Source organism: Pristiophorus japonicus, chromosome 7, assembly GCF_044704955.1.
Source record: "Pristiophorus japonicus isolate sPriJap1 chromosome 7, sPriJap1.hap1, whole genome shotgun sequence".
Classification (NCBI taxonomy): domain Eukaryota; kingdom Metazoa; phylum Chordata; class Chondrichthyes; family Pristiophoridae; genus Pristiophorus; species Pristiophorus japonicus.
The window spans coordinates 132,010,009-132,025,866 of NC_091983.1; positions in this window are offsets into that span (position 1 = coordinate 132,010,009).

Genomic DNA, 15,858 nt, shown 5'->3' on the forward strand with positions numbered 1-15,858 from the left:
TGGTAGAGTGGACAAGGGAGAACCAGTGGATGTGGTGTATTTGGACTTTCAAAAGGCTTTTGACAAGGTCCCACACAAGAGATTGGTGTGCAAAATTAAAGCACATGGTATTGGGGGTAATGTACTGATGTGGATAGAGAACTGATTGGCAGACAGGAAGCAGAGAGTTGGAATAAACAGGTCCTTTTCAGAATGGCAGGCAGTGACTAGTGGGGTGCCGCAGGGCTCAGTGCTGGGACCCCAGCTACTTACAATATACATTAATGATTTGGATGAGGGAATTGAGTGTATATCTCCAAGTTTGCAGATGACACTAAGCTGGGTGGCAGTATGAGATGTGAGGAGGATGCTAAAAAGCTGCAGGGTGAATTGGATGGGTTACGTGAGTGGGCAAATGCACAGCAGATGCAGTATAATGTGGATAAATGTGAGGTTATCCACTTTGGTGGCAAAAACACGAAGGCAGAATATTATCTGAAAGGCGGCAGATTAGGAAAAGGGGAGGTGCAACGAGACCTGGGAGTCATGGTATATCAGTCATTGAAAGTTGGCATGCAGGTTCAGCAGGCAGTGAAGAAGGCAAATGGTATGTTGGCCTTCATAGCTAGGAGATTTGAGTATAGGAGCAGGGAGGTCTTACTGCAGTTGTACAGGGCCTTAGTGAGGCCTCACCTGGAATATTGTGTTTAGTTTTGGTCTCGTAACCTGAGGAAGGATGTTCTTGCTCTTGAGGGAGTCCAGTGAAGGTTCACCAGACTGATTCCCGGGATGGCAGCACTGAAATATGAGGAGAAACTGGATCAACTGGGCCTGTATTCACTGGAGTTTCAAAGGATGAGAGGGGATCTCATAGAAATATATAAAATTCTGACGGGACTGGACAGGTTAGATGCAGGAAGAATGTTCCTGATGTTGGGGAAGTCCAGAACCAGGGGACATAGTCTAAGGATAAGGGGTAAGCCATTTAGGACCGAGATGAGGAGAAACTTCTTCACTCAGAGAGTTGTTAACCTGTGGAATTCCCTGCCGCAGAGAGTTGTTGATGCCAGTTCATTGGATATATTCAAGAGGGAGTTAGATATGGCCCTTACGGCTAAAGGGATCTAGGGGTATGGAGAGAAAGCAGGAAAGGGGTACTGAGGTGAATGATCAGCCATGATCTTATTGAATGGTGGTGCAGGCTCGAAGGGCCGAATGGCCTACTCCTGCACCTATTTTCTATGTTTCTATGGGGTCAAGTTTCGGCCGCCCGCTTGAACGGCGCACATCAGAGAGGCCCGCCTAATTTATAGAACAAAAATTGCGCCGACTACTTACCTCGCGATTCTCAGATAGCTGTAGGCCTAATTCCACCTCGGCGCTGCGCAGCAGGAGCTGCTGGGGGCGGAGCTACAGCCCTGCACCGAAAACAGTGCCGGCAGCTGCGCGCATGCGCAGTGGAGATTGCGCGCGTGCGCAGTAGCTGCCTGCGTCCTATCTCCAGGGCGACGACCCTATCCCAGGACGAAGAGCTGTCACCCCTATCCCCGGCCGAGTAGTCTGCGCATCTTATCTCGGCGGCGGGACCCACCCACCCAGCCTCTCGCTGGGGGTGGGCCCCGCCTGAAGAGATGTTGGCAGCCCAGCATCGGCTGCATGCGGGCCTCGCCCGAAGTCCTCGGCGGGGCCTGGCTTCCTCGACGTCGACGGGGCCCGCCCGCCCTGCATCTTGCTGGGGCGGGCCCCGCCCGAAGAGTCAGTGGCGTCGGCAGCCCGGCATCGGCTGCATGTAGGGCTTCTTCTTCATCGTCTTCTCACTTCCTCCCCATCTTCCTCTCTTCTCCCCCCCCAATCTTCCTCTCTTGCCCCCCATCTTCTTTCCCCCCATCTTCTTCTTTCCCCCCCAATCTTCCTCTCTTCCCCCCCATCTTCTTCTCTCCCCCCATCTTCTTTCCCCCCTCTTCTTCTTTCCCCCCCCCCCCGATCGTCTTCTCTACTCCCCAACCCCCCTCTTCTCCCTGGTGCTGCAGTAGGTGAGTAGAAATATTTTTTTAATGATTGAGTGATTTTTAATTTTTTTAAAATTTTTAATTTTTTAATTTATTTGGATTGTTTTATTGGTTTATTTATTGATTTATTTATAATTTATTATTGATGATGGCTCTTTATTTGTAAAAGTGAAGTGTTTAATGTTTGTAAACCCCTCTCCCCACCCCCCCATCTCTTGTTCCATACGCCTGATTTTCTAAGTGTAGGCAATGTTTTTCTGAGCGTACAAAAATCTGCACTTACTCCATTCTAAGTTAGTTTGGAGTAAGTTTTTGCTGCCTAAACTTGCAAAGCAGGCGTAAGTGGCTGGACACGCCCCCTTTTGAAAAAAAAATTGTTCTAAAGTGAAACTGTTCTCACTCACTAGAACTGGAGCAAATTAAAGGCCGAGAATTGCAGTTTCTAAGATACTCCATTCTAAACTAGTTGCTCCAAACAAATAGGAGCAACTCAGGCTGAAACTTGACCCCTCTGTTTCTATGAACAATTCTACAGTGGGTGCATGAATAGAGAGACCTGGGTGTATATGTGTGCAAATCGTCACAGGGCAGCTTGAGAAAGCGATTAAAAAAGCATACGGGATCATGGGCTTCACAAATAGAGGCATCAAGTACAAAAGCAAGGAAGTTATGATGAACTTTTATAAAACATTGGTTCGGCCTCAACTGGAGTATTGTGTCCAATTCTGGGCACTGCACTTTAGGAAGGATGTAAAGGCCTTGGAAAAGATATACAAGAATGGTTCCAGGGGTGAGGGACTTCAGTTACGTGGATAGACTGGAGAAGCTAGGATTGTTCTTCTTAGAGCAGAGAAGTTTGAGAGGAGATTTGATAGAGGTGTTCAAAATCATGAGGGGGCTAGATAGAGTAGCTAGAGAGAAACTGTTCCCATTCGTGGAATGGTCCAGAACCAGAGGACACAGATTTGAGGTGATTGGCAGAGAACCAAAGGTGAAATGAGGAAAAACTTTTTTATGCAGTGAGTGGCTAGGATCTGGAATGCACTGCCTGAAAGGGTGGTGGAGGCAGATTCAATTGTGGCTTTCAAAAGGGAATTGGAAAAGCACCTGAAGGAAAAAAAAATGCAGGGCTACAGAGAAAGGGTGGGGGAGTGGGACTAGCTGAAGTGCTTTGCAGAGAGCCGGCACGGGTTGACAGGCCAAATGGCCTCCTTCTGTGCTATAACCATTCTATGATTCTAGGGTTTATGATTTTGCTACAAGTAATGAATTGTGCAAATGTTGCCCCATTATCATTGGAATGGTCATGTAAAACACAGTAACAACCATGGGATCCGTGTGTCCACAGCTTCTCTCATTTGACAGACCTGCTGCTGTAGCAATGACAGACTGAGCACATGGACACTGTTACTGAGTTTATGGCTTATCTCTTATCTTTTGATTTGGCACCTTACAGCCTTCTAGACTCAACATTGAATTCAACAATTTCAGATCATAAGCACTGCTCCCATTTTTATGGACAGCAGCTGCTGATAATGATTCTGCTTTTGTCATTTTTGGCTCCTCAAAATCTATTTTTTGTTTCTTTACTTATCCCCTTTTGCCTTGCACCATCATCCCTTTTGTCATTTACTCTCTCCTGCCTTCCACCCTATCACAGACCTTCTCTTTTGTCTTTCCTTCCCTCTCCTTTTTCCCTGCCTCTGTACTTGCTGAAAACCTGTTACACCTCTAACTTTTTCCTTTTCCAATGAAAGATCATCGACCTGAAACGTTAACTCTGTTTCTCTCTGCACAGATGCTGCCTGACCTGCTGAATATTTCCAGCATTTTCTGTTTTTATTTCAGATTTCCAGCATCCATAGTATTTTGCTTTTGCAGATAGCTTGTCTTGTTTGCTGACTTGCTGTAGTAATGGGCATGCATGGATATTGGGCTCAGCTGTAATGCTTGTGCAGATGAATAGCATGGTAATGCTCACACATATAAAGAATGGCCACTTGGGTGAGGACAGAAGGGCAAGTTACACCTGTCAAAGTGTACCCCAGCAGCGATCAATCATCTTCAGGGGAGGACAAGAGGGGAGAAGGCTTGCAGAGAAAATTGACAATGAAAAGGGTATGGGTGAATTTGTTTGGCATCAAATAACAATGCAAATGCATTTATTTTTTAAATATAATCCAGCACTTCTTTTGAGAGTTTATTAACTGGTATAAAGAAAATAGGACTTGTGGCTGAACAGCCGCAAGATGGGATATCCTGAGCTAGGTGCAGAAGTCCCGCCTCGTGAGCTATATTGGGCTTACTGCCCTGACAGGAACTGCAGCGCAAAATCTTGCACTGCAGTTCCTGTCGGGGATGGGACCAGGGTGCACCGGGACACGAATTTTCCAATGCTATTTTGAGGGACTCGTAGCAGTGGTGGGAAGAATGGGCCCTCACCTTCCATTAAAGGAGAGGGACAAGCTGTCGACTCTGCAGGAGGGAGAAGGGGCTATTGCTACACCATCAGGAAGCGGGGTGCCATAGCAGCAAGCAGAGTGCCGGGCTGCAACATCTTAGCACGGACCTCGTGCTCTGTGTTGAAGAAGACCATTTTAAAAAAATTTCACTGTCGCACCTCCCCTTAAATTTCCGTTACACGAGCGGCCTACAGCCCAGTACGTGCCCCGCGAAGCTTTGTGGGCATCACCTGCGGAAGCATCACGGGGCGCGACCAAATGTTCCCTCCCGGGAGAAAACGGGTCCATGGGCATGGTGGTGAGGTCAGCATCACTGGCACAGCAGCCTGGGGTGCTACCGGTAGGAGCGGAGTGTTACTGGTTAGCGCCACTGCTAAACTCCCGTGGAATTTCGCGGGAGTCGGAAGCGAAGTCGCGTCCCGGCGAAAAGATGTTTGTAGCCTGCTAGCGCCCTCCAGAGGGCACTAACGGGAGGTACAAACAATCCAAATTTTTCCCCCTTGAATTTATATAGCACCTTACACAAGCACAGATCATCCCAAAGTGCTTTGCAGCCAATGACATAGTTTTGAAGTGTAGTTACTGTTATAATATAGGTGTTATATATGTGGACTTGTATTTACGCTGTATAGCCACCAGAGGGCTCATCCCCTGGAGTCCCAAGGAAGCACAGGTATTTAAGGAGGCTTCACAGGTTGGAGAGGCACTCTGGAGACCTGCAATAAAAGACTAAGGTCACACTTAACTTTGAGCTCACAGTGTTCAATCTGACTCTTTCTCCATACACTACAACTGCTGACGAGATACAGATAGCGAACCCAAAGATGCAGAGAACAGTGGGCATCCTGGAGAAATTCTCGAAGGGAGATGATTGGGAAACTTTTGTGGAGTGACTCGACCAATACTTCGTGGCCAACGAGCTAGATGGGGAAGAGAATGCTGCCAAACAAATGGCGATCCTCCTCACCGTCTGTGGAGCACCAACGTATGGCCTCACGAAGAATCTGCTCACTCCAGCGAAACTCACGGAGAAATCATACAATGATTTATGCACACTGGTCCGAGAGCATTTGAACCCAAAGGAAAGTGTTCTGATGGCAAGATACCGGTTCTACACCTACAAAATGTCTGAAGGCCAGGAAGTGGCGAGTTATGTTGCCGAGCTGAGATGCCTTGCAGGACATTGCAAATTTGAAGGACATTTGGAGCACATGCTGGAGACTTTTTCGTACTTTGCATTGGCCACGAAACCATACTTCGCAAACTTTTGACTGTAGAGACCCCAACCTTGAGTAAGGCCATAGCGATAGTCCAGGCGTTCATTACCACCAGTGACAATACGAAGCAAATCTCTCAGCACACAAAGGCTGCTACAAGTACTGTGAACAAAGTGATATTGTTTTCGAATCGTAACGTACAGGGCAGGTCACACATACCTGCAGCTGCACGTCCGCAGATGACTGAGTTCACCATCAAGGGTGATGAATGCTAGGCCATTAACACCTTGTTGGCGCTGCGGGGGTGATCATCGTTTCCATTCATGCCAATTCAAAGAGTACGTTTGCAAGGGCTGTGGAACAATGGGACACCTTCAATCTCCAACAGGCAAGCTGCTAATCCTGTTAAACCTGCAAACCACCACGTTGCAGAGGAGGACAGATTCATGGAGGGTCACCAACAAACCAGAGCCTCAGTTAGAGGAGGCAGAGGTACATGGGCTGCACACATTCACCACGAATTGTCCCCCGATAATGCTGAATGTTGAAGTAAATGAACTCCCGGTGTCAATGGAGCTGGTCACGGGCGCGAGCCAGTCCATCATAAGCAAAAAGACTTTTGAAAGGTTGTGGTGCAACAAGGCCTCAAGGCCAGTCTTAACTCCAGTTCACACGAAACTAAGAACTTACACGAAAGAACTGATTCCTGTAATCGGCAGTGCTACCGTAAAGGTCTCCTATGATGGAGCGGTGCACAAGCTACCACTCTGGGTGGTACCGGGCGATGATCCCACGCTGCTCGGCAGGATCTGGCTGGAAAAGAAATGCTGGAACTGGGACGACGTCCGAGCGCTATCGCCCACCGATGACATTTCGTGTGCCCAGGTCTTAAACAACTTTCCTTCGCTGTTCGAACCAGGCATTGGGAAATTCCAAGGAGCATAAGTGCAGATCCACCTAATTCCGGGGGCGCGACTCAGCCATCACAAGGCGAGAGCAGTAGCGTACATGATGAGAGAAAGACTAGAGATCGAGCTGGACCGGCTGCAAAGAGAGGGCATCATTTCACCGATCAAGTTCAACGAGTGGGCCAGTCCTATTGTCCCAGTCCTTCAGGGAGACGGCACCATCAGAATCTGTGGCGATTACAAAGTAACTATCAATTGTTTCTCCCTGCAGGACTAATACCCACTACCAAAGGCCGACGACCTCTTTGCAATGCTGGCAGGAGGAAAGTCATTCACGAAATAGGATGTGACTTCAGCCTACATGACGCAGGAACTGGAGGAATCATCGAAGGCCCTCACCTGCATCAACATGCAGAATGGTCTTTTTGTTCATAACAGATGCCCGTTTGGAATCCGATCAGCGGCGGCGATATTCCAGAGAAACATGGAATGTTTACTTAAGTCAGTCCTGCACACAGTGGCCTTCCAGGACGAAATCTTGGTCAAAGGTCGAGCATCTACAGAACCTGGAAGAGGCTCTTAGTCGACTCAAACCTGTTGGACTCAGGTTAAAATGCTCGAAGTGCATTTTCCTGGTACCTGAAGTGGAGTTCTTGGAAAGGAGGGTTGCGGTGGACGGCATCAGGCCCACCAACGCGAAGACTGAGGCAATCAAGAACGCACCGAGGCCACAGAATGTGACAGAGCTGTGGTCGTTTCTGGGACTCTTGAACTACTTTGGTAACTTCTTACCGGGTCTCAGCACACTGCTAGAACCACTACATTTCTTACTTCGATAAGGGGGTGAATGGGTTTGGGGCAAAAGCCAAGAAAATGCCTTTGTAAAAGCGAGAAAATTGTTATGCTCAAACAAATTGCTTGTGTTGTATGATCCATGTAAGCGTTTGGTACTAGCATGTGATGCGTCGTCATATGGCGTCGGGTGTGTATTGCAACAAGCCAATGATTTCGGGAAACTGCAACCGGTTGCTTATGCATCCAGAAGTCTGCCTAAGGTTGAGAGAGCCTACTGCATGATTGAAAAAAAAGCATTAGCATGTGTCTATGGGGTAAAGAAAATGCATGAATACCTGTTGGGCTAAAATTCGAATTGGAAACTGACCATAAGCCACTTTTATCCCTGTTTTCTGAGAGTAAACGGATAAATACTAATGCATCGGCCCGCATCCAGAAAGGGGCGCTCACGTTGTCTGCATACAACTACGCCATCCGCCACAGGCCAGGCACAGAAAACTGCACCGATGCTCTCATTAGGCTGCCATTGCCCACCACGGGGGTGGAAATGGCGCAGCCCGCAGATCTAGCCATGGTTATGGAAGCATTTGAGAGTGAGCATTCACCCATCACTGCCCGGCAGATCAAAACCTGGACAAGCCAGGACCCCTTATTATCTCTAGTCAAAAGCTGTGTGCTTCACGAGAGCTGGTCCAGTGTCCCAGTGGAAATGCAGGAAGAGATAAAGCCGTTCCAGCGGCGCAAAGGTGAAATGTCTATACAAGCAGACTGCCTTCTGTGGGGCAATCGAGTAGTGGTCCCCAAGAAGGGCAGAGACACCTTCATCAATGACCTCCACAGTACCCACCCAGGCATCGTAATGATGAAAGCGATAGCCAGATCCCACATATGGTGGCACGGTATCGATGCGGACTTAGGGTCCTGCGTTCACAGATGTAATACATGCTCGCAGTTCAGCAATGTATCCAGGGAGGCGCCGCTAAGTTTATGGTCCTGGCCCTCCAAACCGTGGTCGAGGGTACATGTCGACTATGCAGGACCGTTCTTGGGTAAAATGTTCCTTGTGGTTGTAGATGTGTACTCCAAGTGGATTGAATGTGAGATAATGTCGGCTAGCACGTCCGCTGCCACTACTGAAAGCCTGCGGGCCATGTATGCCACACACAGCTTACCCAATGTCCTGGTGAGCGACAACGGGCCATGTTTTATCAGTGCTGAGTTCAAAGAATTCATGACCTGTAACAGGATCAAATATGTCACATCTGCCCCATTTAAACCAGCATCCAATGGTCAGGCTGAGAGAGCAGTGAAAACCATCAAGCAAGGCTTGAAGAGGGTAACTGAAGGCTCACTGCAGACCCACCTATCCCGAGTCCTGTTTAGCTACCGCATGAGACCCCACTCACTCACTGGGATCCCACCTGCTGAACGGCTCATGAAAAGAGCATTTAAGACGAGGCTCTCGTTAGTTCACCCTGATCTACATGAACAGGTAGAGAGCAGCTGGCTTCAACAAAGTGCATACCATGATAGCGCAAATGTGTCACGTGAGATTGAAGTCAATGATCCGGTATTTGTATTAAATTATGGACAAGGTCCTAAGTGGCTTCCCGGCACTGTCGTGGCCAAAGTGGGGAGCAGGGTGTTTCGGGTCAAACTTTCAAATGGACTCATTCACCGGAAACACTTGGACCAAATCAAACTCAGATTCACGGACTATCCTGAGCAACCCACCTTGGACCCTACCTTTTTTGATTGCCCAACATAAACACCAGTGGCAACCGGCATCATGGTTGACCACGAAGCAGAACCCATCATCCACAGCAGCTCTGCAGGGCCCAACAAATGATTCAACAACACCAGCTTTCACACCGAGACAATCAACCAGGGCAAGAAGGGCCCCAGATTGGCTCACATTGTAAATAGTTACACTATTGACTTTGGTGGGGGGGGGGGGGAGTGTTGTTATATATGTGGACTTGTATTTATCTGTACAGCCACCAGAGGGCTCATCCCGTGGAGTCCCAAGGGATCCCATAATCCCTTGGGAGCACAGGTATTTAAGAAAGCTTCACAGGTTGGAGAGGCACTCTGGAGACCTGCAATAAAAGACTAAGATCACACTTTACTTTGAGCTCACAGTGTTCAGTCTGACTCTTTCTCCATACACTACAATAGGTATCAGGTGTTAAGACTGTATTAAAGCTTTCTAACACTCACATCTTATCGGGATGGTTTTACTTGTTCCACCGGCAGAAATGGGCCCGAAAATCACAGTGCTGTATTTACCACCCCGCTCCTTGTGCATTCCCATCCGCTGCCATATTGCTTGGGGCCTTCACTATGGTAGCCCAGGCACCCGCCTGCAGCAGGTGGTGGCCTCATTCAAGTATTTAAATCAAGGTCAATAGGACCCCAATGGCATTTTCACAGGAAAAAGCAGAAATAGCACACAGTGCTGGACCTGCCCACTACCTCTGTGCCTGTTCTGAGGGCAGCAGCAACAGGTATGCGTGTGATTGGAAGGAGAAGGAGAGTTAGTTTAGTGTCCCCTTGTTATTGGTGGAGAAACATGTGGAGCAGGGGAGGGAAGTGTTTGGAATGCTAGAGGAGGGCATGAGTGCTGCAGCCAGATCTAAGATAGAGAAATAGAGATAGAAAGAGATCAGTCTCATGCTTGTTGTCTGGGTCAGGTTAATGAAGGCGAAACCCATGTCCTGTGATGCTACGAGTGTTGACATTTTCTGCCGCTTCCCTCTAGGTTGTCACAGCCTCTGTTTGGACACCTTCCTCCCATCCGACTGTAACAGAACCTGCCTGCATGCCCTCCCCTGCTCCACAAGCACCTCCGCCGCTTTATCAGATAATTGAGGTGCTCTTGCCTGCGATAGGTTGCTCTCCAAAAACCTTGCAGTGGCAGAGTTAAATGGCACCTTGCTTTAAGAGGTGGATACTCTCTTGAAATGAGCCTCGCGCCTGCCAGAAATCCCATTCTCCACTTGAGAAGACTGCCACTGCAATGTGTATGAGGCCCAGCTATCAGAATGGTTCAAACTCAGACAAGTGACATTTGGCCTGATTACTCTGCCCAACGCCTGACCAAACAACTCCCTCATATCTCTATCTATTCTCCCACAAAGTAAGGAATAGATGCCTCAACGGATGCCTAGTGGGCAAAGTTGTTACTCCAGAGTGCAGGAGCAAAATTCAGGATCTCAAAGAGACCCGTTAATGCTCGTTTGCGGCGGCCATTCATAAAAATCGAATGGTCGCCACTCTGGGGTCAGCAGGCCAACCCAATCTAAATTCAGTTTGGGGATTTTTTGGCCTGGACCCCCAACCCACCAAATTAAAATAAACTAAATACTTACCTATCCATTTTCAGCTCCATCCATCGAACCTCGCCGCGCGGTGTCCGTGGCAGGTTTTTCTGCCAGTGCACCATCTCTGCAGAGTGAGTGCGGCCGCCCTTAAAGGGGAGGGCCCACTGCCGCAGTGCAAAAACATTTTGACAGCCAACTTGCCGATCGGCTCGCAAAATACTGCTGAAACCCTCCCTGGTGGCCCAGCGGCCAAACTTTAAAAATGATCAAATCTCTCCACGTTGATTGACAGCGGCAGACTGCCCCGACCGACCCATTTTCAGCCTGTCAGACTGGCTTTAAGTCTAAGGCCTGCCCCCATTGTGATCCATTTCCTGTAGAACTTTGAAAAAATTCAAAGTCCTGAAAATGGATCTACTCACCACACCAAGAGTTCCAGCGGTGAGTACCAGTTAAAAACTCATAGGTGCGCCAGCTTTCAGGTGCACCTGAATTTCGGCCTCACAGTATCCTGAATATAGAGCCATCCTCATTTATTTCCTATTTTGTTCAGTAGATCCATTAAAGGAAGCTAAGCTCCCAGTAGATGCAGCAACAAGAAAGTTCAGACATTTTCAGCCCCTATTTCTATTTTTTGGGAGATGCCACCTTTCATGCACCCTTCATTCCAAGGTTAATGTCCCTCTGCCAAAATATATTTTCTTGGAACAAGTTAAGGAAACTTAAAATGGTTTTATTTCATTGCAGAAATATATAAGTTTTGAGTGAAGCAATAAACTGCTTTAACAAATTAAGTTTCACTGCAGTCATTTTGTTTCTGAGCCATAAAATTGTGGATGAATAAAGGGAACACTTACCAAAACTTCTAGCAACTATAATGTCGTTACAAAAATCGTAAGCAAATAAATGATTTGTAGCAGTATTGCATTCTGCTCTACATTACTGTTTAATAGAGACTTCCTGAAATCATTCTGTGCCCTTTTTTGTTTAGCTTGAGCTGGGATATAGCATGACAGGTGAAAATTATTGTGATATAATGATTATTGCATATTACAGTTTAATCTCGAGATATAGAAGCCTGGGCTTTACAGTAACATTTATCTCCATGCCGAATCTGTTCTTCTGCAGAAGTGACTGGCAGTGCTTGCAGATGCAATCATACCAATATCTTTTGCAACTGACTAAAATTTATAGTAAATTTGTATAATGCGGCCGAAATTCAGGCACACCAGACAGCTGGTGCACCAACGATTTTTACCGTTTTTTACCGCTGGGTGCAACGAGGCAGCCTTCGGATCCATTTTCTAAACTTTGAACATTTTCCACATCGGACCGGAAGTCAGTCTTAATAGGGGGGGAAGTGCAGCGATAAGTCCTGGTGAGAGACGGAAGTTGATGGGCTGCCATGCTGCCATGGCTCACAGACAAGACACTAGGTTCACTGACAGAAAAAGCTGTCGCGGGCACCGCGCGGTGCATCGGCAATTTTTTAAGGTAAATTTGGGGCGGAGTGTGCTGGAAGTGTGGTCGATCAGCGATGCGCAGTTTGATGACACGCTTGCGGTGGTTTGCAGCAGCAGGGTGGAAGTGGGGATAGGCAGAAAAATCTCTGAGCTGAATTTGGGTCAGGGCAGCCCATCGAGTGCAATGTGGTGGCCACTCAATTCCGCCGCATAGCCGCCACAATACAGCGGTAAAGAGCCTTATCTGGACCCTGAATTTTAGCCCCGATTTGTCAAAATATATTTGTTTCAAAGGCTAATGAAGTTCATATCAATTAATTGTAAAAAATAAAAGTCAATATTTTACTATGAAACAAAGCAAAGGTTCTGACAAAGGGTCATCGACCTGAAATGGTTTCTCTCTCCACAGATACTGACATTTCCAGCATTTTCTGTTTGTATTTTACAATGATAGTTGTCTTTATATTCCTATCAGGATAGGAAGGGATGTCACTTGTTAAAAACAGTGATACTTTTTCTGATATTGTGGTAGTTGAATATATTAACACTTTTACTCACTAGTGATGTCACTTAATCGCTGACGACCACGAGGTCTTTTTTCACAATTTACACCATACCTAATAATTATTACCTTCAGTAAGTAATATCAAAATAGCAACAGTAATAAGTGAATGAAGTAGGAACAATAGAAAAACAGAATATTTTGTAAATATTGAGAAACTTTTAAATGTTGGTGTTCAGAGAGGTTTGGGTGTCCTTGTGCAAGAAATACAGAAAGCTAACATGCAGGTACAGCAACCAATAAGGAAGGCAAATGGCATGTTGTCCTTAATTGCAAGGGGTTAGAGTATAAGAATAAGGAGTAAGTCTTGCTACAATTGTGCAGGGCCTTGGTGAGACCATACCTAGAGTACTGTGCACAGTTTTGGTCTCCTTATCTAAGGAAGGGTATACTTGCCTAGGAGGCGGTGCAATAGGAGGTTCAGTAGATTGATTCCTGGGATGAGAGGGCTGTCTAATGATGAGCGATTGTGTAGAATGGGCCTATACTCTCTGGAGTTTAGAAGAATGAGAGGCGATCTCATTGAAACATACAAGATTCTGAAGGGGATTGACAGGGTAGATGCAGGGCTGGCAGGGTTATTTCCCTGGAGTGTCTAGAACTAGGGGACACAGTCTCAGGATAAGGGATAGGTCATTTAAGACAGAGATGAGGAGGAATTTCTTCTCTCAGAGGGTTGTGAATCTTTGGAATTCTCTGCCCCAGAGGGTTGTGGATGCTGAGTCTCTGAATATATATGGAGCTGAGATAGATAGATTTTTGGAGTCTAGGGGAATCAAGGGATGTGGAGATCAGGGGGGTGAAAGTGTTGAGGTCGATGATCAGCCAGGATCTTATTGAACGGCAGAGCAGGCTCAAGGGTGGGTATGGCCTACTCCTGCTCCTATTTCTTATGTTCTTAAATAGAAACTTGAATGCAAACCTGGAGTTTGTATTCTCTTTACCCTATGATGCTCAGATCTATAGAAAAATAAGTGCATGTTAATCCTTATCTGTCAGCTCCAGAGTGACAGTGTGAACATTGAGACGATAGATCAGGGGTTCTCAACCTTTTTACTTCCGAAGCTGCCCTCCCATGTTACAAAAAATCTGTGAGCCCCCTGTAACACAGCACATAGTTTTTCTGTATAAAAATTAGTTATTAGTTATTAATAGCTCTATTACACTGTACGTAAAGAAGAATGTATTAAGTCCTAAATTTACATAAGCAAAATAATGTGTATGCTGGAAATTTGAAATAAAAACAGAAAATGCTGGAAGTACTCAACAAGTCAGGCAGCATCTGTGGAGAGAGAAAGTTAATGTTTCAGGTTCGAACGAAAAGTCATTGACCTGAAACATTAACTCTCTTTCTCTCTCCAGAGATGCTGCCTGACCTGCTGAGTATTTCCTGCATTTTCTGTTTTCTTCCCAAAATTTACAGTGTGTCTATGTGCTGGCCAAAGTCTGCTCCACCCCATCAACCATTTGCTTAACAGGAAATGAACCAGGAGCAACAAGCACTGTGCTCACTACAGGCTCGTTTTCTGCACACATTCAGTCCGACTGGATTAAAATTCCAGGTCCACGTCCTCCATTTTGGAAACAGAACTTCCCCTTATTTCGATACCAAAGCCTAACATGGCAGTAAAAACCAGTGACTTGAATTAGCAGCCCCCGTAATGGTGGGGCAGATGACGCTTGAGAGAAATGGAGAAATAAACAGGGCCCTGAGCTTATCGCCATAAATCCTTTGGTGTCAAAGTCAGCTCTTTTCTCCTCCCCAACCCTTCCACAAATAGTTTGCCGTATCTCAAAGGACATGAGCGCCCAGACTAGGGCTAGCCATTCGTCAGAGAAGCACAATTCCATGAATATCTTCTTCTTGGGCAGTCCTTCGGAGTTGAGGATGATTATTTAAAGGGTGGAAGATGCCTGTGTGTGTATTCTTTAAACGTGGGGCGGCCGTTGCACACCAGCTACCTCACGGGCATGACAGAGCAAGGTCTTGGTCCAGTGGCAAGGGGGTCCAAGATGACTGGAGACCAGGCTCTGCGGCATGGGCCTAGTTCATACACACACATACTCCTACTGTCCTCCTACCGCCTTGCCACAGGAATATAAAGCACCGAGGAAAATCGTGATAATGCCTTCAACTATTTTATTAACTCAGACTGAAGACATTGAAGGAGAGATTCACACCGAATCCCAATTGTTACAGCCTTGCCGCAGGCCCAGAGGCTGCAAGTCTCTTCCTTTCCTTTCTCTCCACCGCCTCTCCCAAGGCCAAGTGGCACACACACTCTCTGCATTGATGGCACTCTTTTCAAGTGTGCGAGCGGCTTCCAACCGACACCGGGCGGCTCCGCACGAGGGGAAAGAAAAGGATTGAAATAAGGCGCACGTTAGCTCAAGCCAAGCAACACCAGACTAACTTACAAATTTCCCCACCCCAACTCGGGTTTTAATTCCCTGGAAGAGAAGTTATAATTCCACTCTTATATTTAAGTTAAAAGTGCTAGTGGTTTATGAATGTGGAAGCGATTAGGGCTGGAGCAAAAAAATAAATTCGAAGTATTCAAAACGTGACCAACAGTAAGAACCTGAAATGACTGCAGGTGCACAGTCTTTGTAGAACTGAGGCTATTCCACTCATTTCAAATGCAAGGGGAGACGTTGCATTTAACGCCCGGTCAACGTTAGTGCCAGAGTGAGCAACTTTTGCCGAATGAAAGTTCACGGGCAGTGTTAGTGTTAACTCCAGTGTTGCACCACACAATTTGAGCCAAAAGTTCCGGCGCTGAAAAAAAATCTGCTGTTCAGCGCATGAGCAGTTTTGTTTTTCTTCTCGCGCTTCTGGTCTGCTCTCCTGTCACAAACGCTAATGCAGGGCATGGCCGTGCACATGCGCAGTACAACCAAGGCTGAATCAACCATTTCACCTTTGGATTTTGATCATGCAGGATGACGATTCCAAACAGTGTGCCGGGCGATTCAGTCACAAGGCTAATGAAGCTCGAGTGGGGGCTGTGGAAAGAAGATGGCAGGAGTTGCATCTTCGGGGTGGTTCTCGACCACTGGCATCAACATTTAAAAGGATTTGGAGGGAGATAGCAGGGGAAGTCTCTGCCTCAGACACTGTGGTCAGGACTGGCACACAG